The sequence below is a fragment of the Wyeomyia smithii genome, chromosome 3 (genome assembly GCF_029784165.1).
Source record: "Wyeomyia smithii strain HCP4-BCI-WySm-NY-G18 chromosome 3, ASM2978416v1, whole genome shotgun sequence".
Lineage (NCBI taxonomy): Eukaryota > Metazoa > Arthropoda > Insecta > Diptera > Culicidae > Wyeomyia > Wyeomyia smithii.
The window spans coordinates 224,869,086-224,892,145 of record NC_073696.1 but is presented as its reverse complement, the minus strand read 5'-3'; the positions used below and the strand labels follow the sequence as shown (position 1 = coordinate 224,892,145).

The 23,060-nt window shown below is 44.8% G+C and overlaps 1 protein-coding gene across 4 annotated transcripts in view; it reads left to right on the top strand.

The window, feature by feature from the left end:
- LOC129727509 (connectin-like) overlaps positions 1-23,060 on the top strand; it is a 558,070-nt gene that overhangs the window by 218,402 nt on the left and 316,608 nt on the right. For all 4 annotated transcript variants that reach the window (XM_055685399.1, XM_055685398.1, XM_055685397.1 and 1 more), the window contains one exon: positions 21,901-22,127. The gene's annotated coding sequence lies outside the window, so the exon portion shown is untranslated. The remainder of the gene's footprint in view (positions 1-21,900; positions 22,128-23,060) is intronic.

Genomic DNA, 23,060 nt, shown 5'->3' with positions numbered 1-23,060 from the left:
GCAAGCCCTTAAACTGGCTAACGATACCGAAAGCAAGGCACTCGCGCTAGAGGCGAGGCTCAACCAGCCTAAAAAAGGGAGTGAGGCAGCTGTGTCTGAATACACACAAACAGCTGCAGCATCGTTTGCCGAAGTCTGTTCAACTGAACCGACTGGCAAACGTGCGAGGGGCTCTCCGGGGGAAACGGCCCCCAGGACGCAACGAAGGCGGTTGTTCGGTGACAACCAGGAAGCTGGCTCGTCGGTCCAGCCGAGCAAAGAACCGGCAAACGGCGAACCGGCAAACGGCGAAGCCACGGATTGGACCACCGTGGTGAATAAGAAGCGGCAGAAGCGGGAACGACGCGCGAAGCGCGGCGACCGCAATAAGAAGCCGCAAGGGGCGAGTAGGTGGAGCAAGGGTGATGCGCTCATTTCCAAGACCGATGCGTCTAAGTACGCCGAAGTCTTGAAGGCCATGAGAGGCGAACCCAAGCTCAAAGACCTCGGCACGGACGTCAGGTCGATACGTCGGTCACGCACCGGCGAGATGATCCTCGAACTCCGCAAAGAGGCGAAGGGTAAGGGCTGTGCCTATAAAAAGACGGCCCAGGAAGTGCTAGGCGAGGAGGCTCAAATCCGAGCCCTCACTCCTAAAGTGACTCTCCAGCTTAAAAACCTGGATGAGATCACAGAAGGGTGCGACATACCACAAGCCTTCGAACGAGAGTGTGGAGTGGTAGTGACCGCAGGGGCAGTTCGTCTCCGCAGGGGCCCGGCCGGCACTTAGGTTGCTACCATAAAGCTTCCACTAGCGGAGGGTAACAAGGCCCTGAAGAAGGCCACGTTGAAGGTGGGTTGGTCGGTCTGCCCTCTGGGCACCTTCCAACAGCCTGACGTTTGCTTCAGGTGCTTTGAGCGGGGGCATAAATCCTGGTCGTGCAAAGGGCCCGACAGGTCCAATTTATGCCGCCGCTGCGGTGGCGCAGGCCACAAGGCACGGGACTGCAGTGCACCTCCCAAGTGTCTGGTATGCACCGGTAAACGGGACGCCAAACACGCCATGGGAGGCCCCAAGTGTCCGGCTGCACGGCCGGCTACTAAGCCGCAGGCCTGAGGGTGATACAGTTAAACCTGAACCACTGCTATGCGGCGCAGCAGTTGCTACACCAAGCGGCTGCTGAGTCGTTGTCGGACGTGGCCATCGTCTCGGACCCATACCGTATCCCAACCGGAAACGGTAACTGGGTATCGGACAAGTCTGGGAAGACGGCCATTTGCACGACAGGCAGGTCCCCGGTTCAGGAGATTGTGTCGACCTCCAGAGAGAGATACGTTATTGCCAAAGTGGATGGAGTATTCTACTGCAGTTGCTATGCTCCGCCAAGTTGGTCTACCGAAACGTTTGCGCAGATGGTCGATCAAGCAACCGTGGAACTGACGGGCCTATGGTCGTTGGTGGTTGCGGGTGACTTCAACGCTTGGGCTGTCGAGTGGGGGAGTCGCTGTACAAACCAGAGGGGCCAGGTCTTGTTGGAAGCTTTGGCAAAGCTCAACTTAGACTTGGCTAACGTTGGTACAAAATGCACCTACAGTAGAAACGGTGCCGAATCGATTATCGATGTGACGTTCTGCAGCCCGGGACTGATCACGAACTGGAGGGTAGACGACAGCTACACGAATAGCGATCACCAATTGATCTGCTATGAGGTAGGCGTGCGGATGCAGTCAGCGAGTAGGGCCAATATTCCATCCTTCTACGGCTGGAAAACATTGCATTTCGATGCAGATGTTTTTGGGCAGGCAATTAGATGGAAGCACGAAGGGGGTGAACTGCTCCCGGATGTGGACCATCTAAATTCGATGCTGTCATGGGCGTGCGACGCCACGATGCCTAGGTCTCGTCCGCCTAGAGAGGGTAGGCCACCGACATACTGGTGGAGCGATACGATAGCAGGCCTGCGCAATGCATGCCTCCGTGCAAGACGGAGGATGCAACGCGCACGTTCCGACGGGCAAAGAGCGGAACGCTGTGTCGCATTCAGATCCACTAAGGCAACGCTTAAGAGCGCAATCAGAGCCAGCAAACGAGCCTGTTTCGAACGACTCTGCGCCAGTGCCAATTCGAACCCGTGGGGTGACGCCTACAGGATCGTTATGACCAAGACTAGAGGTGCGCTAGCCCCGGCCGAACAATCACCAGCGATGCTAGAAACGATCATTCAGGGCCTCTTCCCAAGCCACGAACCAAGTCCCTGGCCTCCGGCTGACGAGTCACCACCTACCGTGAGTGACGGCAGCCGTGCAGAGGCTGACGATGCGGTAAGGGTGACGGAAGATGAATTGATTGAGATCGCAAACTCCCTGAAGGTAGGCAAGGCTCCGGGACCAGACGGAATCCCGAACTTGGCCATCAAGACGGCCATCAAAGAAGCCCCCGGGTTGTTCAGGGCGGTCATGCAGAAATGCCTTGACGACTGCCTCTTCCCGGACGTGTGGAAGCGCCAGAGGATGGTGCTGTTGCCGAAGGTTGGGAAACCACCAGGTGACCCATCGGCATACAGACAATCTGCCTGCTGGACACGGCGGGCAAGGTGCTTGAGAGGGTAATCCTCAATAGACTGGTGAAATATACAGAAAGTGAGAACGGTCTATCAAGCAACCAGTTCGGTTTTCGAAAAGGTAGGTCCACGGTGGATGCAATTCTCTCCGTCACCAGAACGGCTGAGGTTGCAATCCAACGCAAGAGGAGGGACATTCGTTACTGCGCGATCGTCACGCTTGACGTGAAGAACGCGTTTAACAGTGCCAGCTGGGACTCCATAGCCTTAGCGCTACAGAGTCTCAGAGTGCCGACGCCGCTGTACAAGATTCTGGGCAACTACCTTCAGAATCGAGTGCTAGTGTATAACACAAACGAGGGTCAGAAAAGCGTTCCGGTTACCGCAGGTGTACCGCAAGGTTCCATCCTGGGTCCGGTACTGTGGAACGCTATGCATGACGGCGTGTTAAAACTAACACTCCCTCCAGGGGTGGTGATCGTGAGCTTCGCCGATGACATAACTCTTGAGGTCTATGGCGAGTCTATTAGAGAGGTAGAATTGAAGGCCGCGCTATCAATCAAAGTGCACTATCGCCTCAAAACGCTCGTTGAAGCTTCTGGGGGTTATGATCGACGACAAGCTCACGTTCGGGAGCCACGTCGATTATACCTGCAAGAAAGCTTCCATGGCTGTGGCAGCGCTATCTCGCATGATGGCAAACAGCTCGGCGGTTCGTAGCAGCAGGCGCAAAGTCCTTGCTAGCATGACCACGTCCATACTCAGGTATGGAGGACCAGTGTGGTCCAAGGTATTGAGTACCTCGTGCCATCGCGGCAAACTCGAGAGTACGTACAGGGTAATGTGCCTAAGGGTCGCGTGCGCATACCGAACAGTGTCGTACGAGGCGGTTTGCGTCCTGGCTGGCATGATGCCCATCAGCATCATCGTCAAAGAGGATGTAGAGTGCTTCGACCAACGCGACACGAGGGGTATTCGCAACACCATACGGTCATCCTCAATGGCCAGGTGGCAGCGGGAGTGGTCCAACACTACAAAAGGTAGATGGGCACTGACTCATTCCAGAGCTAGCAGGCTGGATTAATAGGCGCCATGGGGAAGTAACCTTCCATCTGACACAGATCCTGTCAGGCCATGGCTGCTTTAGGCAGTACCTGCATAGGTTCGGGTACGCCGAGTCCCCTGTGTGCCCCGCTTGTACGCGTGCGGAAGAAAGCGCAGAGCATGTGTTCTTCACATGTCCGCGCTTCGAGCGGGTACGGTACGAAATGCTGGCAATAAGTGGGATGGACACCACGCCAGAGAATATAGTGCGTAGGATGTGCGAAAATAGGGAAATCTGGGATGCGGTCATCACGGCAGCATCACAGATCGTTAGTATTTTGCAGGGCACCAATCGACGGGAAACCATCGACGTGCCCCAGTTAGTTAACGGTTAACTAACTGGCCTGTATAGGCTGCTCTGCTACCCATAGAGGTAAGTGCGAAAAGCACGACGGGCCCTCTCCCTGAAGTAATGCCTAACGGCGGTCCCGGGGAGACCAAGGGCTTTAGCTGTTCAGCTTAGGTTGCTCAGCATGGGTAAAAGCAGAGGATGTGTGAAGACCTGAACGTCTGGAGGGCAGTTTGTGCAGCCACCTCTCAAATAGTCCTAGAGTTACAAAGCAGGCGACAGGTTGACTACCGACAGGCCAGTGTTAGATAATTGCTAAGTTAACTAAGTTAGCTAATTGAAGAAGAGACTTGATTGAGCCAGGAAGTTGCACAAAGCATAAAAGCCGCTCCCCGAAGCAATACTTAGCCGTCGTACCGGGGAGTATTGTGGGCTGGAGACTGGAGGGTTTTTAGTGGGTCAAACCCCACACTACCTGAGGTTGGTCCCTCAGGTGTTTCGCAGCAAATTTTCTCTCTACCTGAAATAAATAAAAAGAAAACCGTGAGGTATTCAAGCAGGTGTGTTTACATCCGACCTCCCCCAGACTGTGTGGTGCGCGCTGGCATTGCAGTCGACGATTAGTGGCTTATTGATGCTTCGGCAGTGCCGCACAAGCGCTGCAACTTCGGATGGCGGTGTGTAGTCCACGACCATTTCCTGTGTGCCGTTGGTCGTCTGGACTTCCACCGCAACCAATGGCAACATTATCCCGTTAGATGTATTCTGCAATGGGAACATTAATAAATATTTTTATTCAACAAAATTGCAGTCCTAGCGTTCGAAGCTTGGCTGCAATAGATCAGCTTACCGTTGGGATTGGCTTAGTCAAGAATCCTGGTGTCGCGGACACATGATTCGTGGATCAGCGCGACGGATAGCTGATCTTTAGTGAACATCCAGTAAAGAACACTAGAAGCGCCCTTCGCATGATGGAGGTTCACCAGGACGCACCGTATGCTGCTCACTTTAAGTGGACAGCGCGTCCCACCTCGAAACTTGTGAAGTTCCGATTGGCAGACGGTTGTCATCAGCGGTGACGCTGGGTTGGGTTGTCTGCGCACCATCAGCAACAGGCTCCTATTGCAGCAGACGGCAGGTGACAGAAGTGCGACTTCCACGTTTTGGCAGATTGAGGCTCTGAGGGTTGCGACTGCTCAGATGCCCACGCTTATTCCGCTTTAGATTTTTCAGCGGAACCTTCTTCGTTGTCGCTGGATTGCAACGTGTAGGTGGTAGCGGTACACTCCCTCAGGAAATCTCTAAATGTACCTTTTCTGCCTTTGCAACAGAGCCTTTCGCGCCTGTACTCGCAGACTTTCTACCAATGTGCCGCAAGCGCTTAGCCGTACACAAAGTTAAGAAGGAAGCTTTGTGCTGCTGCTTGGTTCGCAGACTGTTGGTCCAGCTCCACCATCAGTTCGACGGTCTTTCCAGTGACGTTGCGATGGCATACTCGCCTAGCGCGTGTGGAAAAACCGTCGTTCTGTCTTGTCCTGGAAGTAACCTATGAATCGTAGTGCCTTTGGCAGGTCCTTCGTGTAAAATACACGAGGCTGTGCTCCCGCCCATGCTTGGAGAGAAGACGCCGTTGTCTCCTGCTTTCTGACTGTGTCGTTATCAGCACAGTCAAGTTAGGAGGCCGTATTTTAGTCGGCAGCTCCTAAACCTGGGGCTGATGGCGTATGGTTCCTGGTCCGTAATGCAGTCCAAGATGGCGTCACGAACAGTTTTTAGCTCCTCAGGGGTAAGTCCGGAATAGGGTTTGCAATATTCCCGGGAATCAACTACCCGGGAAACGGGAATGAAAAACCTCATTTCGCGGGAAATCCCGGGAACCGGGAATGAAATAAAATTCTTAGCAAAAATGAGATTTCAAAAACGATAAAAGGTTTCAAAAAAGAAAAATGAATTTAAAAACAAAACTTATTCAAGTTCACTTCAGAACTTCACGATTCATTTTTGTCGGTTTCAGGGTTTTCATGTTGTCAAACAATCGATTCATATCCGCTGATAATTTACTGTTTAACCCAAATAATGTAATCTCCTTCTGCAAAACTTTGCTTAAGCCCGCTGAGTGACCGCTAGTTTCTAGAACACTTCTAAATCACTGATCCCAGCTCTTGCTACATTTTATGTTATTAAAAACTGGAGTTTTCAATACTTTCAGTTTGTTGAAGAGTAAGCTTAACGTTAGGCAGGCATTAAGAGGCAAATATTTGCAATATTTGGTGCTGAATATTTTGGGTAAAATATTTCTTCGGGTTAAAATGCTGTACTATTATACTATAGCAAATATTTGCTCAAAAATCTGTTTGCTTAAACGGTAGCAAAGCCTCTTCGCTTGTTTTTGGTCAAATTTATTTGCTGTGCCATTGAACGATGCGAATTATTTTGATATATATTGCGTAACAAATCTAGTTTTCATTGACAGAACAATATTTCAAAGCCTTTTGGAATTGGTATCACCATTGATTAGCGAGTAGGATTCCGTGTAAGAACTTTTCGTTTACTGAATAAGACAGCATTTTAGGCAACTAATTGAAGCAAATAATTTCATATTACACGGCAAGCCAATATTGACCGTCATACCCAGCAAATATCTGCTTCGCATAATGACAACTTCAAAGCTCCTCAACACATTGACGACATGAGTTTCGTGTTTTGATTGGACTCACGGGATCCCGGGAATCAATATATCTGTTCCCGGGATCCGGGAATCCCGGAAGAAGGTAAAGCCCTAGTCGGGAAGCTGGATAGGGCTTGTTGCCTCCAGCATCTCCCTATACGTTACTCCTGACATTTGACGCTATGCAGAAGGCTCATCGCCTGCCAAGTCCCGAGATTTTTTGCAGCTCGGGCCCTCAACGCTCGTGTTTGGGACGCTGTATCAGTCGACCGTTGTCGCTTGTTTACGACCTGACCTAAGCGATCAATCTTATCAACTAATTCACGAACTAAGCTTGTGGCCTCCTCACGTGAGTGGCCTTGGCTTAGCTGTCTTTTCAGGTGCCGCCGTTGCGATTGGGAGAGCCGTTTGACGGCAGCACGAGATGTCTCGGGTTTCCCTTTGTCATTCGACTGCGTCATCGTAGCGGAAAGATAGTCCGTTGGGCTCTCTTCTTTCCCTCTAGGCGAACCGAGGATTAGTGATAAAACTGGAAAATGCAACCGGAGGACCCTCGGTCCAGCGATTCGCTGTCGAGGTTGAAGTCCTCCTCCAGTTCCATCTCCTTAGTTCTGCCTGTTGCGAGTGGCCTTGTACGGCTGCACTCCATGGAGATTCTTAACTCTGGCAGAGTAACGTTGCCGTGGCCCGGGTTTGAAATTAGTTGTTTGTTCAAAGAATCCGGTTTAGATCCCGAGTTTGCACACGAAAGAGGGGGTTCTTTGCATGTTACGATTTGCTAACGCAGAAGACTAGTATACTGTAGAAGGGCGCCAGGTATTCCACAGGTCGCATAACACCTGTAGGGGGTTTTAATCATTAGATTTTACGTAACAGCCACGGTTAAGAGCCGTATAATATTCTCCTTTCCAGAAGCTTTGGACCGTCACCAGCACATTCGTAATGTGTGATAACGAGGTGAGCCACGAGGTGAAAAGACGCATTGTGACAACGGACAGGGTTAATAACGGATAGTGTAGCTACCTTAAGTCCGGCAGCCTGCAGATTCACACGAAATTTGCGCTCTACAGGACGCTGATTCTTCCGGTGTTGCTCTACAGCAATGAATTGTTATCGTTAGAGGAGGCCGATTGGTGAGCGCATGGGGATTTTAGAGTGTTGAATCCTGCAATCAATATTCGTTAGCAAACAAAAGAAATCACAACTTTACTGCTCTTCTTTACCGGGCCTCGTTAGTTACTTACACCAAGTATCGGCAATTTCAATGGGGAGGTAAACAGTTTTTTTTTTCATGCGGGGATACTACCTCGTAAAAAACGCGTTAATTCGAAAACTAGCGTAAAAAACGTGGCAATTCGAAAAACCGGCTGAAAAAACCGCGTAAATCAAAAATCCGCGTAAAGTTAACCACCAAGAAAGGCTTTAGAAAAATAACCGAAATGCCCTACGACATTATTTAAAATTGTCCTCTTTGGCGGTCATTCCGGATTTTTCGGAGGGTGGAGGATTTTGGTTTTTAACTCAGTCTTTTACTTAATAAACACTTAAACGCTTTTGGTTCCCAATCCGCGTTAATTCGAAAATCTACGCAATGTTTTTTTAATCAATACGGCTACACGTAAAAACAATCACGTTAATTCAAAAATCCGCGTAATTTAAAAATCCGCATATAGAAATCCTGCCTGTACTTTAAGAATAAACCCTTGTGTGAAAATCCCTCTGGCAACGGTATGGTTTTATTGAGATTCCAGAAATTTTATCTCTTTAATGATAGGGTAGGGAACATATTCTAAGCCGCTTTAGGAACCGCCTGTGTACTGAGACTAAATACTCGAAATGTTCAAACAGAAGTAGGGTAGGTGAGCCAGTTATGGCAAGTGCTCCAGTTATAGCTATATCGCATAAGCGCAATGGTACCAGTTATGGCAACACCCCATTTAAACTCCATAGGCCATAACTGGTTCATGCCATAACTGGTACATTTTTTAGGTATTGCCATAACTGGTACTCCTCCCCTATATCAATCTGTTCTCTATCTTTTTCTCTGTCAGAACTTGTTTTCAGATTGTAAAACTAAGTTAGCAAACTTTACCAATAATCGATTAAAGTTACCAATCGAAGGACACTATTCCAATCACCCCGAACCTATTTTAAGGGGTTTCCATCTGTTTTGCAGGCGTTTTTTTCAGCACCCAAAATGGCTCCTGAAAGGCTGCAATATGAATCGATTTGTTTCGGTTGTGTTTGTTCACAGATTTCTTCGTGATTCACGGTTTTTCTTATATTCGTAAGATTTCTAGACAATCAAAGTTTACGTTTCCATCATTGAAATTGTCGATATTGATCAAAATTCAAGAGTTTGAGGCCTGTTTTCTTCGACTGATTAAAATAGGCGCTACTACTTGAGCCGTTGCTTACCCTATTTAGTTTATAACTTTCTAACTCTGTACATAAATAAAGCTTGCCTATTTCAATCAACTATTGTTGTAAATCATTTATATTCCGCAAATCAAAACAGAATTTTAAGCAAACTTGAAGCGAAAACACTCGAATAAAGTGTACCCCGAGAAACCATCTGCTATAAATGTTTTATGAAGCAATCTTTCTACAGCAAAAGTGAGAAAGGATTTGAAGATTTCTCCAGAAAACAGCCTATAACGAACGATTCGATTTTGCCATCTGCGAAATATCTTCCCTCTCCCATTCCAGGCCCACTGAAACGTCCTGCTGTGACCTGCATATCGTCCGCCAGTTTCGGAGCGCTCCATTCCAATCCCTTTCAGACAGCGCGCCCGAGATCAACCATCTGACAGTTAATTATGAATGTCAAGTTCAGCAAAGTAGTTAGATTCCGAGCAATTCTCTCCCCATTCCCCGGCTCGATTCCAATCGCGGCTGATAAAATATTGCTCAGCTTTGATGTCTCGGCCCAACATGCGTCAAAACAAAACGTCCTCCAACAGTGGCGGACTGCCATACCGTCCCGCCGAGCTTCAAAAGAATGCCCCGTTGGTATGGTTTTTCGTCATTCTATAATTATCACTTTTCTTTCTTCTACAATCGGAAACCAGATCAGATACCGAGCGGGCAGACAAGCGAAGGAACATTAAGTCCTTTATAAACCGAGCAGTCGTGCGTGGGTTTGTCACTTGAGACGTCCTGAAATTTATTTTGATTCTTTGTTAAGTTGAGTTTATTTGATCTTATTTCGCAGATATTTCGATACCTTCTGGTACTGCTAGGTGGATTCAATTTACAACAACTGCTGGTACAAACATTGTGTGGTATCACAGAAACGAATTTGAAAACCATAACGTTCGTCCCACATTCAGCAAATTGTACACCTTGAGTGGTACTGATTTGAAAAATTTTCTGAGTGACAGCTGCTGTTTAAATGTACGCACACGAGTTCGAAAGTCCTCACATATTCGATTGAAATTTACCTGAGTTTGGACGAACAAAAAGGTGCATTTTTATCGCAAACTCAAATCTTGCAAGATGTTGGAAGCGAACACGCCTCCGAAAGCAGCATTGCTGCAGACTGGTTCGATTCTCTCTCTTGTAGAGCAATGAGAAGTCTGCTGTAGGGAGGACCGAATGTGATATTGAATAGGTATTTAATGGATTCGAACTCGAAACCGGACCCCATAATGGGCTTAGAGAAGGGATCATGATGTACCTACCAGGTTGGTTCGCTTCTGTGGTGAATTTATTCTGTTTGCAACCAATAACAATGTCATCAGTGCACATGAAGCTACCCAAAATGATGCGATAATGCTCCCAAAAGTGTTCGATTCCGAAAAACAGTGCATTGGGGGCGGCCATCTGGTTCACGGGGGACTTTCATCAAATTACCATTTTCCATCGGAACTCGTAGCGAGGCTGAATAGAGGTGGGTTGTATGTATATGTACGTGTGCTTGTGCCTGTGCTACTCTGGTCACTTATCATGTTTCGTAATCGCTCGCTCTAGATTAATTGAAAAATAAAATATTTACCAGGGGCCCTAAACGACGTCCATATCGATATTGACTTAAGCTTGAAATGCGGGATCCTGTGCCGGCTGTGGCCCGACTGTGCCTGCTAATATCTCCCCCGGGGAAAATTGCATAACGTTCCACCGTCGAGTGGTTGATGGTTGCGGGCTGAAAAAAATGAGGGCATCCCGAATGATGACGCTCGGAGCGCAGTCTGGTGAAGGTGGAAGCGATTAATGGCATAATCGATACACAATTCATTTGAATGCTGCTGTGCCGTTGGTTACTCGTTTTGACTCTACTGTTTCCAACAGCCAAGTGGATGAGAGAGTTGAAACATTGCGTTGATTGAAGTGGTAAGCATACCTGCCACTGACTGACCGGCGGCGGGTTGCTGTTGAGAATTGATAGGTTACCAGCTGGAGTCGATTGAATGCAACATCGATGCAACCGTGAAGTTGTTATCAGGGCGATAATTTTTCAACCGGATGTGCTAATACGGTAATATCTAATCAATTAAATCAAAATTAAATACATTTTCTGTTGCTTGTAATTTAAGACGCTCACAGTTTTATTCTCAATTCGTTTGATTCGAATAGTTGCAATTATTTGTTTAATTTGTTTAATTTTTTTTTAAATTTATTTACATAAGACCACTATGAAAAAACTCAACTGCAAACCCGATTTGACCACCCCTCGCTACGTATGACTTTCGCTTTTATCAGAGAGAGTTGATTATTTAAAAATTTTATTGTTTTTTTTTTGTTTAGGGGTTTATGAGGAAATTTAGTAAAAAAAACTAAAAAACACTAAAAAAATATTAATTTTGAGCAGTAGTTTTGTCAAATATGTGTTTTGATCGAACTAAATTTCTTTTTTTTTTAACAACGGCTTTTACCCGTTAACATTCATGCTCATTTAGCAGACAATGTGTGCAGTAGGGAAAGCGTGAAATAAGCGAACTGAAAATATGATAAAGATTTGGAAAAACATACCGCATCCCGACGAGACTTGAATCCGCAATCTCCCTGTTTCCGGTATGGTGTTTTGACCAATTAAACTACGGGGGACGGTGGTACTGTTCCACAATCTATATGCGTATCACATTCCACTGCCGACTTATTTTATTGCTCATCCCTAACTACACACACTGCTGTGCGAGCGTTATTTATACGTCTGAAAGGAATGTCTCATCATGAACCATGAAGATTAACCTTTCACCCCAAGTTCGTTCGAGGAAAAATTTTACGATCACAGGTATCAAATGCTTTACTTAAGAAAAGGAACACTGCTGCTACCTTTTTCGTGCAATCACATGATGACTGAATGGTTGAAATGACATCGAGTATAGCAACTTGTGTATTAAACTTAGGTCTAAATCCATGATGTTCCATGAGCTACCTATTAACAGTTTGTCGAAATTTTTTTCAATTACACCAGGAATTGAAATTGGCCCAAACTTCGAAGGTTCACTTGAAGTCGGTAACTTTAGAATTGCAACTACTTCTGAGACTATCAAAGCAGAAGGTACTCGAGACTGAATGAGTGAGTAGTTGACCATGTCCCTTATATTTGGTGATAGTTTTTTGCGAAGATTCTTGAGAACTTTGGACTAAATGCCATCATAACACTGGTCAACACAGGTGCACTCCAAAAGCTCAAACCGAAAAAAAATGAAATATTATAGCTACTCAACCATATCCGTTAATTTTGGTGTCCCTAGCTCTCTGTCATCACCAACGATGAGTGGCCTCCAAACTCGACAGATCTCAAGGTGATCCACTTCTTGATTTGTGGGAGCAAAGGCCTACTCACGAAAACGTGTTCGTATATAATCGGGTTCAAAACACAATGGAATGTCATAACCTCTCATTTTCCAATTCTAAGTACCAACCATTACCTATGGTGCCAATCCAAGAAAACATTCAACATATCTTGCACACGACGACAATCGTTGATGCTACAAACTACCAGACACAGCTTTAGGTCATAAGCCGCACGCCGTACATACGCCATTGCATTGGTTTCAGATTACTACCTTGCGGCACTCCAGATTAATCTACGAATTGTGACGAAACACAAGAAGCTTCTACAAAGCTCTACATAGAGTATCCTTCCACATAAATACAATCGCAACCATTCAACCAACGAACGCGATCTCGGCGGATTTTCCTGTGTAAAAAAAGTAACTTCCTGGTATTTCTTGGTTGTCTTTAGGATTTCACGACTATAATTCAAATGATCGCGAGCATTTGTGATTTTCCTCTTAATTTTTCTCATTTTTTATACAATTATACAATGAAAATTTTTGTTGTTGTGCGACTCAATTTGACTTGAAAAATGTGATATGAGAGAATCCCATGAAACAGATCAAAATTATATTTCTCATGATAAACACTAAAACTAATACCCCCTAAGAGCCAGTTCGCGAGAGGCGCAACCGCATGTTGTTTTGATGTTCTCCGATTGGGCTGAAATTTTCAGCATTTGTTTGTCTATTCAAGGTAGGAAGTTTTGCAAAATTTCAATTTTTTTCATTGAGGTTAAGTGGGGTAAAACGGCCATTGAAAATGATATGTCCAAAAACGTCCAAATTCTAAAAAGTGCAATAACTCCTGCTAGACTTGATGGATTTTTCTAAAAATTTGTGGTATTATTTTACACTAAGAGTACTTCAAAACGCATGGTAACAATATAGGGTAGAGAGGTAAATTGACGAAAAAAAACGCATTTTTCTTTTAAAAATTGTAAATTTTCAGGGTCATCCTACTCTTTTCAACATCGCTAGAAAAAATATCTGAATATGGCGTTTTGTAGAGCAACTCAAGAGCTTTAATGTCATGTATAAGCCAAGTGTGCCAAATGGGGTAAAACGGCCATAGAAGGTTTTTTTCAAAAAAACTGTCCAAATCACTTGAATCACTGTAGTTCCTGCTAGACTTAAAAGATTTTACTTAAAATTTGGATTATCACTGTACCTTACCAGAACTACCTACTCTATCAGAAGATACGCAATTTGGGGTAAAACGTTCCTTGAAGATTTTTTTTTTTCGAAAAATGCCGTCAAAATCACCAAAACTGCAATAACTCGGGTTAGACTTGATAAATTTACTGAAATTTTAGATTATAACTCTAGTTAGATACGAACTTAAGGGTAAGATGACATAAGTGACAAATAGATTTACATGACGAAAAAAATTATTATTTTGAAAAATACTTGGCGAATTTCAGGGTGCTATTTTCTCAACAAAAAACAGTCCAAAACCTGAAGTTAGCATTTTATAAAACAACTAAAGAGCTTTTATTTGATATCAATTCATCATTATCAGATGCATCATTTGGAAACTGTCTAAAAAGGACTGAACTTTTTCTTGACTTTTTCACTAGGTTTCAAGAAAAGCATCAAACCCTGTAAAAGACAATATCGATGAGACGGTTGCCGAAAGACTGCAACATTTCGAGTTTTGTTAAAGCAAATGAAGTAAGCTATGGTTTGGGTTTCATGTTCATCTTTTTAATTTGATTGTTTTTAATTTGTTTTTAAATGTAATTTAAATCTTTTTAATTTGATTATTTTTAACTTAATTGTCATCGGTCTCATTCTTCGCTTTTCCTGAGTGTTGGCCAAAAAATCATGTTACTCTGGTTGCTGTTGTATCAACAAAAATGAACAAACATTTTGAAAAATCACGACTTCGAATAATAGTGCTTAACAATTTTTGAAGTAGAATACTTCTCTCAGGAAGTTCGGCTACATAGGGATGTGAAATGAAAATCTAAAACCGAAAAAAGTGAAAAATATGTCCAATTTCAAATGCTAATAAATCGGTTAGTATTCGATGGATTTCCTTCGTTCTTGTAGCAATAGATTGGAAAATCTTCTAAGATTCTTCCCAAAAACAGATAATTGTAATTTTATTATCCGCACTATTGTACTATTGAAAATAGTCAAGCCTTGTCAAAACGAAAAATTCGACCTCTGATTGGTCGTTATATGCTTGCTTCCCAAGCACGGTCGACGGGATCATATACCTTGCAATTGAAAACATGCTATTTGGCCTATATAAGAGCCTATTTCAGCCGGAGCCGCTCATCATCATCATTCGCTCTCAGACTGTTGAGAAGTACAGTTCTATTTCTGGAACGCCCAGTTAGTTAGAAATTTTATTCCGTTTTGTGCGACAGTTCAACGCTTGCATCGCTGTGTGATGTCAAAGAAAAAGAGAAGAGCAGGCTCAAGCCCTGCGAAACAAAACTCCGCTGCTGAAGGAGGCAGTAAAAATAAGAAACCAGGTGGAAGCAGTTGCACTTCGAAAAGTGTGGTTGACTGCGACACGGTGACAAACGTTAGCGACGTTGGAGATTTTGGCGGGCCGACTGATGCTCCGGATTCTGCCAACCCCAATACGGTGAAAGTGAAGCTTCCCCCGCTGGTAGTGAAAAACGTCCCACTCAACAAGCTCATAAGCGACTTTGCATCGCTGGGCGTAGCAGCTGAATACAAGTTATGCGGCATCGGTACGAAGATTATGTTGTGTTTATGAGATTTTCCTCCTTTGCGTTCCTCCCAGGAAGCAGGGCAACCAAGTACGCGTGCTCAACTTGACCTTCCACACTCATTATCCGGCGGGTTAGCCGGTCAACGGTCGCCTCCCCCCCCCCCCTGGCTACTGGCGTCCACCCACAACAACACCATCGAGCGCCGAGTCTGAGAAGTACTCTGCAGATGAGCTGCTAGAAATTTTTAGCAGCATGACCAACGCCCTTCGTGCGTGTCGCAACAAGCCCGAGCAAATCCATGTGCTCGGTAAATTTATCATCCAGTATGGATCCTAAACCCATCTCCATCGTCACTTGGAACGCTTGCTCTGTTAGAGCAAAAAACATCGAGCTTGCTGACTTTCTCCGCAAGTACAACATCGACGTGGGTCTACTCACAGAGACTTACCTGAAATCCGGCGACAGTTTTTGGCTGCCGGATCACAACATCATCCGTCTCGATCGCACCAACTCCAGGGGGGGGGTGGCATCGCGATCACCGTTAGAAAGGGACTCAAGTATAATATCTTGCCGCACATCCGCACCGCCATCATCGAAGCCCTTAGTGTGGAGGTCAAATCAGCTACCGGGATCATCCGGTTCATCGTCGTCTACTGTCCTCGCCAGTGTAGTATCAGCAACGGTACAGTAATGCAGTTCAAGAACGACTTGGCAACCATCACCAGGACCAACTCCCGCTTCGTCGTTGGGGGAGACCTAAATGCTCGGCACGAGGCCTGGCGAAATTATCGGCAGAATCAGAACGTTCGCCAACTCTTCGAACACTCGCAGCATGGCTTTTACACGGTGCAGTTTCCGGATGAGCCGACTTACATCTCCCCAGCGGGGAACCCTTCAACCCTGGACTTCTTCCTGGCCAACATCGAGCTCTCCAAACCAGTGGCCCACAACGATCTTAGCTCAGACCACCAACCTGTCGTTGCTGAGGTGGGAATCGGTGTTGCTCCTGCCAGCTGTCTGCGGAAAGACTACCACCATGTCGACTGGGAGCGCTTTGCTCGAATGGTGGACAACAACATCGACGAGGTGCCGCAGTTTGGCAGCGTGGAACACATCGACCAGGCGTTGGAGGGTCTCCAACGAGCCATAAACGTGGCCGACGACGCGTGTGTGCGACGTGTTCCTGAGAGGGGTAAGTTCCTTGCTATTGATTCCCATACCCGGCTGCTTATTAGATTGCGGAATGTGCGTAGACGCCAGTTCCAGAGGACCAGGGATCTGGACATTAAGCACGAGGTGACCGATCTGAATAGGCAAATTGCTTCCAGGATGGTCTCACTTCGGAATGAAAATTTCGGACGTGTAGTCCAAAGTTTGGACGACCGCTCCAGGTCATTCTGGAAAGTAGCCAAAGTGCTGAAATCGCACTCCAGACCGGTTCCTCCCCTCAGGGTCGGAGAGAGGCTTCTAGTTGCGCCGGTCGAGAGAGCAAATGCGGTAGGCGATAACTTTGCCTCATCGCATTTGCTTGGCTCGATCATGGCTAGTCCAATGGAAGACCAAGTCGAGCAGTGCGTCCGCAACCTCGATAACTCCCTTTGTACCGTTCCTCAAAAACATAAAATCACAACAGAACAGGTTTGCTCAGCGCTGATGAGTACTAAGAACATGAAGGCTCCTGGGTTTGATGGGGTCTTCAATATGGTCTTAAAAAAGCTCAGCAACAGGGTTCACCTGTTGTTGAGCTCTATCTTCAACAGATGCTTGGAATTGCACTACTATCCAAGCATTTGGAAGATAGCCAAGATCATACCGATCCGCAAACCCGGGAAAGATCCGACGTTAGCATCAAGCTACCGTCCGATCAGCCTACTCTCATCGCTGGGTAAACTGTTTGAAAAGCTGATCCTCAACCGCATGATGAAGGTGGCTGAGGAAAACAACATCTTTCTCCCGGAACAGTTTGGGTTTAGGAAGGGTTACTCCACCACGCACCAGCTGGTGCGGGTGATGAACAACATCAGAAGGGACAGGGCTGTATCCAAGTCCACAGCCATGGCATTGTTGGACGTCGAAAAGGCGTTTGACAATGTCTGGCATGACGGACTGGTATACAAGCTCTGTGCCTTCAACTTTCCACCATATTTGACGAAAATCATCTGTAGCTACCTTTGGCAGAGGTCGTTCAGGGTATCGCTGAATGGTTGTTTGTCAAATACTTTTTCCATTCCATCAGGGGTCCCGCAGGGCAGTCTGTTGGGCCCTTTGCTGTACAGCATTTACACCTCCGCATTCCTTCCCTGGGAGATGGCTGCGTGCTCTTTCTGTTCGCAGATGACACTGCAATTGCCGTCAAGGAAAGAATGCCTCGTGAGATCACCAACAAATTTCAGCGATGCCTAGACGCCTTTGTCGAGTATGCTAACACCTGGAAAATTAAGATCAACGCTTCCAAAATCCAAACAATAATGTTCCTTCATCGACAATCCCCTAAACTGAAGCCCCCTCCATCATGCGTTGTGGTCATGAACGGTACCGGGATTGAGTGGTCTTCCGAAGTTATCTATCTTGGACTGCTATTCGACGAGAAACTTCTTTTCCGATCGCATGTGGAGAGGACACTGGTTAAGTGCTCAGCTTTGGTTCGGTCACTATACCCGCTTATTTGTCGCAGATCTCGCCTCTCAAGAACAAACAAACTGGCAGTCTACAAACAAATAATTGCCCCCGCGGTCTTTTACGCGGCTCCGGTGTGGGAGTCATGTGCTCAAACTCACAGGAACAAAATCCAGGTTGCACAAAACAGAATCTTGCGGATGATTCTCGATTGTCCCTATGACACCAGGATCACAGACCTCCACCAAGAAGCAGTTACTCCAAAAGTTGATGCCAGAATAACAGGAACCAAAACTAAATTTGTACATAAATGTCAGCACTCAGAATACGCTTTAGTAAGCGGTTTGTACATAGTAGGTTAAGTTAGTTCTAAGCTGTAATTAGTAATTTTAAGCTGTAAATAGTAGTTTTAAGTAGTTTCCTTTCTTTTCTTTCAAACAAGCGCCACCAAAGTGGACAATCCAAAATTCAAAATCTCTTCAATTAGAAAGCTTAGTAAAACAGAAATCAAAACTCGCACATCAAAGATGAAAACAGTAATGTAAATCACTTAAACTTGTAAAAACATGTGTTATACCCTACAAAAGCATAAAAATACAGATAAACGGAGCCCCTCATAATAGTTCTAGACAGCGACAACAGCAGTCGTCCTTCCTTAGCAGCAGCACTAGCCCTGTGGTTGGTCACCACGTCTCAGGAGCAGCGCGGTTCTTCTCAGCGTGTGTCGCCAGACAGCCATTATTTCCCCACTGTTGGGGCAGCATGAAGATTGCCATCAGGAAATCCAATTTTGAACATCAAAATGCCTTTTAAAGGCAAATAAACAAGTCATTGAGAGTTAATAATTTTTGACAACGCAAGCTAGCATTCTGTGTTGGATCCTAGCAATTTAAATCTGTCGCACCCGTCTAATTTACTGAATGTGAAATAGCTTCCACAGTGCATGTTGTCCGTGTATCTAAATTCCCCCACTGTTGAGGCAGCTCAAAGGTTTCGATCAGCGACCGATTTTGAACCGCCAAATGCTTTTTTCAAGGCAAATAAACAAATAAGTCAAGGTTAATAATTTTCTGGCATCAACACAAGCGGACATTCTGTGCGGGATGCAATCAAATTCTGTTGTAGTTGTCTAATTTTTACTTTATTAAGTAAACCCCTCACGGTAGGGGCAGCGCAAAGGCTGCGATCAGCATAACCGACATTGAATAATAAACTGCCATGTTAGAACGCATTCACAAAAGCAGTTAGTTCGACTATGCAGAGCTAATATGAAGTCGATTCAATCAATCAGCATTAACAAAATTTCGTCGTCTCCCAGCTGCCAAGTTGCAACATGATGCAACACGCAACAGCGAGCAAACGAAATCGCTTGATGTTACAAACCGCAATAAGATACGGGTTAAAACCGTTGTGTGTGTGTAAGCGCACCATCGGTGTTTATTCGCTGGATACAAAAATCATATGCGAATTGTGGAATATGTCTGAAGAACGTTAGGGAATGAAACAACTGAACTGAAACGCGTGGCCTATTTCGTAGCACCCTTCGGCTATAAAAGAGTGTTTCTGGGGAAAATAGCTACATTCATTAGTCGGAAGGTGAGCTGGATGGACCGTCCGGGTTGCGCCTGTGGCTGCCTTCAAATTAAACAAATCACTTGCCCTGTGGTTGGTCACCACGTCTCAGGCCTCTGCCTGAGAACGAACGCCAACGCGAGCGATCGGGCGAGATTTTTGCCGTACATCAGCCAGCACTTCCTCTAATGGAAAAGTTGGATCATTTTGTTCAGAAGAATATTGCTGTCGGTAATATTACAGAGATGCGATTACATTATATCCGATATGGAATTGAACAATTGTTCTTTTGAGGACAAATAAAACACTTAATTTGAAGAGTTAATAGTTTTGGGTACCAGTAGCAGTATGGTACAGCCTCAGCGGCAGGTGCAGCCGGTACTTCCATGAGGCGGATGTTATAAGGAAGTAAATGAAAGCGGCACGGCGAAACAGTTCGGGTGTGCTTAGACGCGCGTCATTTTTCGTTGTTGATTTTATTCCCAACATGAAACGACGCGCTTTCGTACGAGAGCGGCGGTATTAGCGGTAGATGCATTTGCCAACACTTACTCCAGTAAAACCGTGTCTAATTTTCAATGTGAAAACACCTTTCTATTGTGTTGGCCGTGCGCATTAGGCCTCTGCCAGGCTAAACGCGAAAAGCGGCGTGAACCGATTCGCCCGACCGTAGGTTAATATACAGCCGTAAGTAGAGCTGTGTAAAAGTATTCTACTTCAACCTTGCGGTCGTGGCTTTGCACACAACCCTCCTGTGATTTTACTCATGATGTTCTTCAACGTTCATCAAAGCACCATCTTCCTTTACGCTAAGTTTTGCATATATAACTATTGCAGAGAATCGTGCAAATAACGATTTTATTTGCTCCACGGATAAGTTGGAATTTTTTATTTTCGCGACCATCATGCCGATAATATCTTTTACCTTGTTTGAAGCTTTTCGTGAAGTCAAGGAAAACTTTAGTGCTTTTTAGTCACTTCCCAAAAGATGCATCTGGATATTATGCCAAATAAAAGCTTTGTATTTGTTTATAAAATGCTAACTTCTGGTTCTGGACCTTTTCTGTAGAGAAAATAGCACCCCGAAAATCGCTAAGTATTTCTCAAGAAAAACATTTATTTTCGTTATGTAAATCTATTTGTCATTTTTGTCATCTTGCCTTTAAGTTCGCATTAACTTAGAGTAATTATCTAAATTTTCAGTAAATCTATCAAGTCTAACCCGAGTTCTTGCAGTATTGGTGATTTTGAAGGCATTTTTCGGAAAAAAAAATCTTCAAGGAACGTTTTACCCCAAATTGCCTATCTTCTGATAGAGTAGGTAGCTCTGGTAAGGTACAGTGATAATCCAAATTTTTAGTAAAACATTTTAAGTCTAGCAGAAACTACAGTGATTTTAGTGATTTTGACGGTTTTTTTGAAAAAAAACTTTCTAGGACCGTTTTACCCCATTTGGCACGCTTGGCTTATACATGACATTAAAGCTCTTGAGTTGCTCTACAAAACGCCATATTCAGATATTTTTTCTAGAGATGTTGAAAAGAGTAGGATGACCCTGAAAATTGACAATTTTTAAAAGAAAAATGAGTTTTTTTCGTCAATTTACCTCTTTACCCTATATTGTTACCATGCGTTTTGAAGTACTCTTAGTGTAGAATAATACCACAAATTTTTAGAAAAATCCATCAAGTCTAGCAGGAGTTATTGCACTTTTTAGAATTTGGACGTTTTTGGACATAACATTTTGAAGGGCCGTTTTACCCCACTCAACCTCAAAGAAAAAAATTGAAATTTTGCAAAACTTTCTACCTTGAATAGACAAACAAATGCTGAAAATTTCAGCCCAATCGGAGAACATCAAAACAACGTCCCTCAGAAAGGCGGTTGCGGCTCTCGCGAACTGGCTCTTAAGTATGTTCAATTTTTTTTTTTTCAAAAATGCCATTTATCTAGATCTTTGTTAGTTTTTATTCTAATAAAATCGAACGTAGTTAAAACATCATCATTTATTTTAAGCTCTGAAACGTTTTTCAGAGAATTTACGACATATTTTGGTCATAACTATTAGATTTAAGCACAACCTTCTAAAACTTATCGGTACCTCGCAGCCGTCAAACGACATCTCAGCTATCCAAACGATATTATGGCAATCATTGCGCGCAATAGAACGAAAGATAAGCGCTGCAAAGTGGACTTTTAATCAAGCTACCCCTATTATGTTACGCCCAAATATTCGCTCCCGACTAAAAAGGGGTTAAAAAACCTACGTGTAAAACTAGCGTTAAATCCGTCTGACCGATAGAACTGTTTACATGGACGGACAATGTTTCCATTCCGGAGCACAATCGGCTCTAGGTTGCCGTTCAAAGTTTCGTAAACTACTTGTCCAATAGCACCCCCACCTGCTCACGGGGAAGGGTCGGCAGAATTATTCCAATCCAGCGGCATTTGTACGTTATCAACTAAGAATAAGCACGAGCACAAATCGTTTAGCACCACTCAACTGGAGTGTAAAATTTTATGCGGACCCCTCCCAAACCTCTGTCAAAATCTAAGCCAAGCGATAAACTTTCCCAGGCAAAAGGTCCAATCGACAATTTTCCTAATACCGCTCTACGTTCTGCTATGATTTCAGGTCCCACTGCTGCTGCACCGACCGTGTGGTCTGCCCCAGCTCGTGAATAACATTTCGACGTTGTGGCAGGAGAATCGCTTCTAAGGTGTACAACACGTGTGCCCACGGCAAGGTGTAATCATAAGCAAGTGAAGTGTATCCTTTGCTGGAACAGGAGTATATAAAATTACACAGCAACCACCGTACATATTCGCTAGAGCGCTTCCTCTAAGACAGCACAACCAGTGGTGAGTAGCTTTTACGTGTTCGTTTTCGAGAATTGAATATGTTATCTCATGGAATACGATAGGAAAAGTACGCTAATCGTGTGTGGTGGGTGAGGGGTGTTGGTACGTTTTCTTTTTCCTCCGGTTTTCATATGATCTCTACGGATTTGCTGGCTGTATTCTTTCGGAATCCTCTCAAAGTGGGGCGCTTTGGTGTCATGAAAAGCAGCCCGTCCTACTGAAGTGAGCATTATTGCCGGGTGGACTTGATTGTATGCTAAGCAAACCGGCAATTTGTTTCCTGTATCGCTTGTTTGTTGTCTAGCAGCTCGAGGACTGCTGGAAGTCAGCCGGATCTGCTTTTCAGCATGTGCGAAAATCAAACAGCCGTATGTGTATTTCATAGCAGTGTGGTGTTATTCCATAACCCAGGATGAGACCCCGGTTGAAGTGCACCCAAGGTTGTGATTTTCAGTGGGGAGGGGGTGAGTATTTTCCAACGTAGTCTCTACATACAAGTAGTTTGAGCTCTGCTTGCCTACCATACCATAAGGTAGCATCCGTTCGACAGGTATTTATGTTTCACAAAGCAAACACCAACAATCCTCTTGTGCCTATGATTTTCGTTTTGTGATTATTACGAGTAATTTAAATTAACATCGTTACTAGGCAGCACGACGACAGCATTGGACTTAATATTTATTTTTCGTATTTACCAACAGACCATGGATTTGATTGACTTAGATTGGGTCTTAACAAAAAGCAATATCTCAATGTTAGGAATGAATTTTTATTTGATTCTTATTAAATCCTCTGGGTTTTTTATATCAGCTTGCCTTCGATCGTCTTCGGTCATTTTGTTTGCCAACATGAACCGACTATATGTTCGAATTATCTTTAAACACGGACACATACAAGGTGTGTGACAATCTTGATAATATACAGCCAATTGAT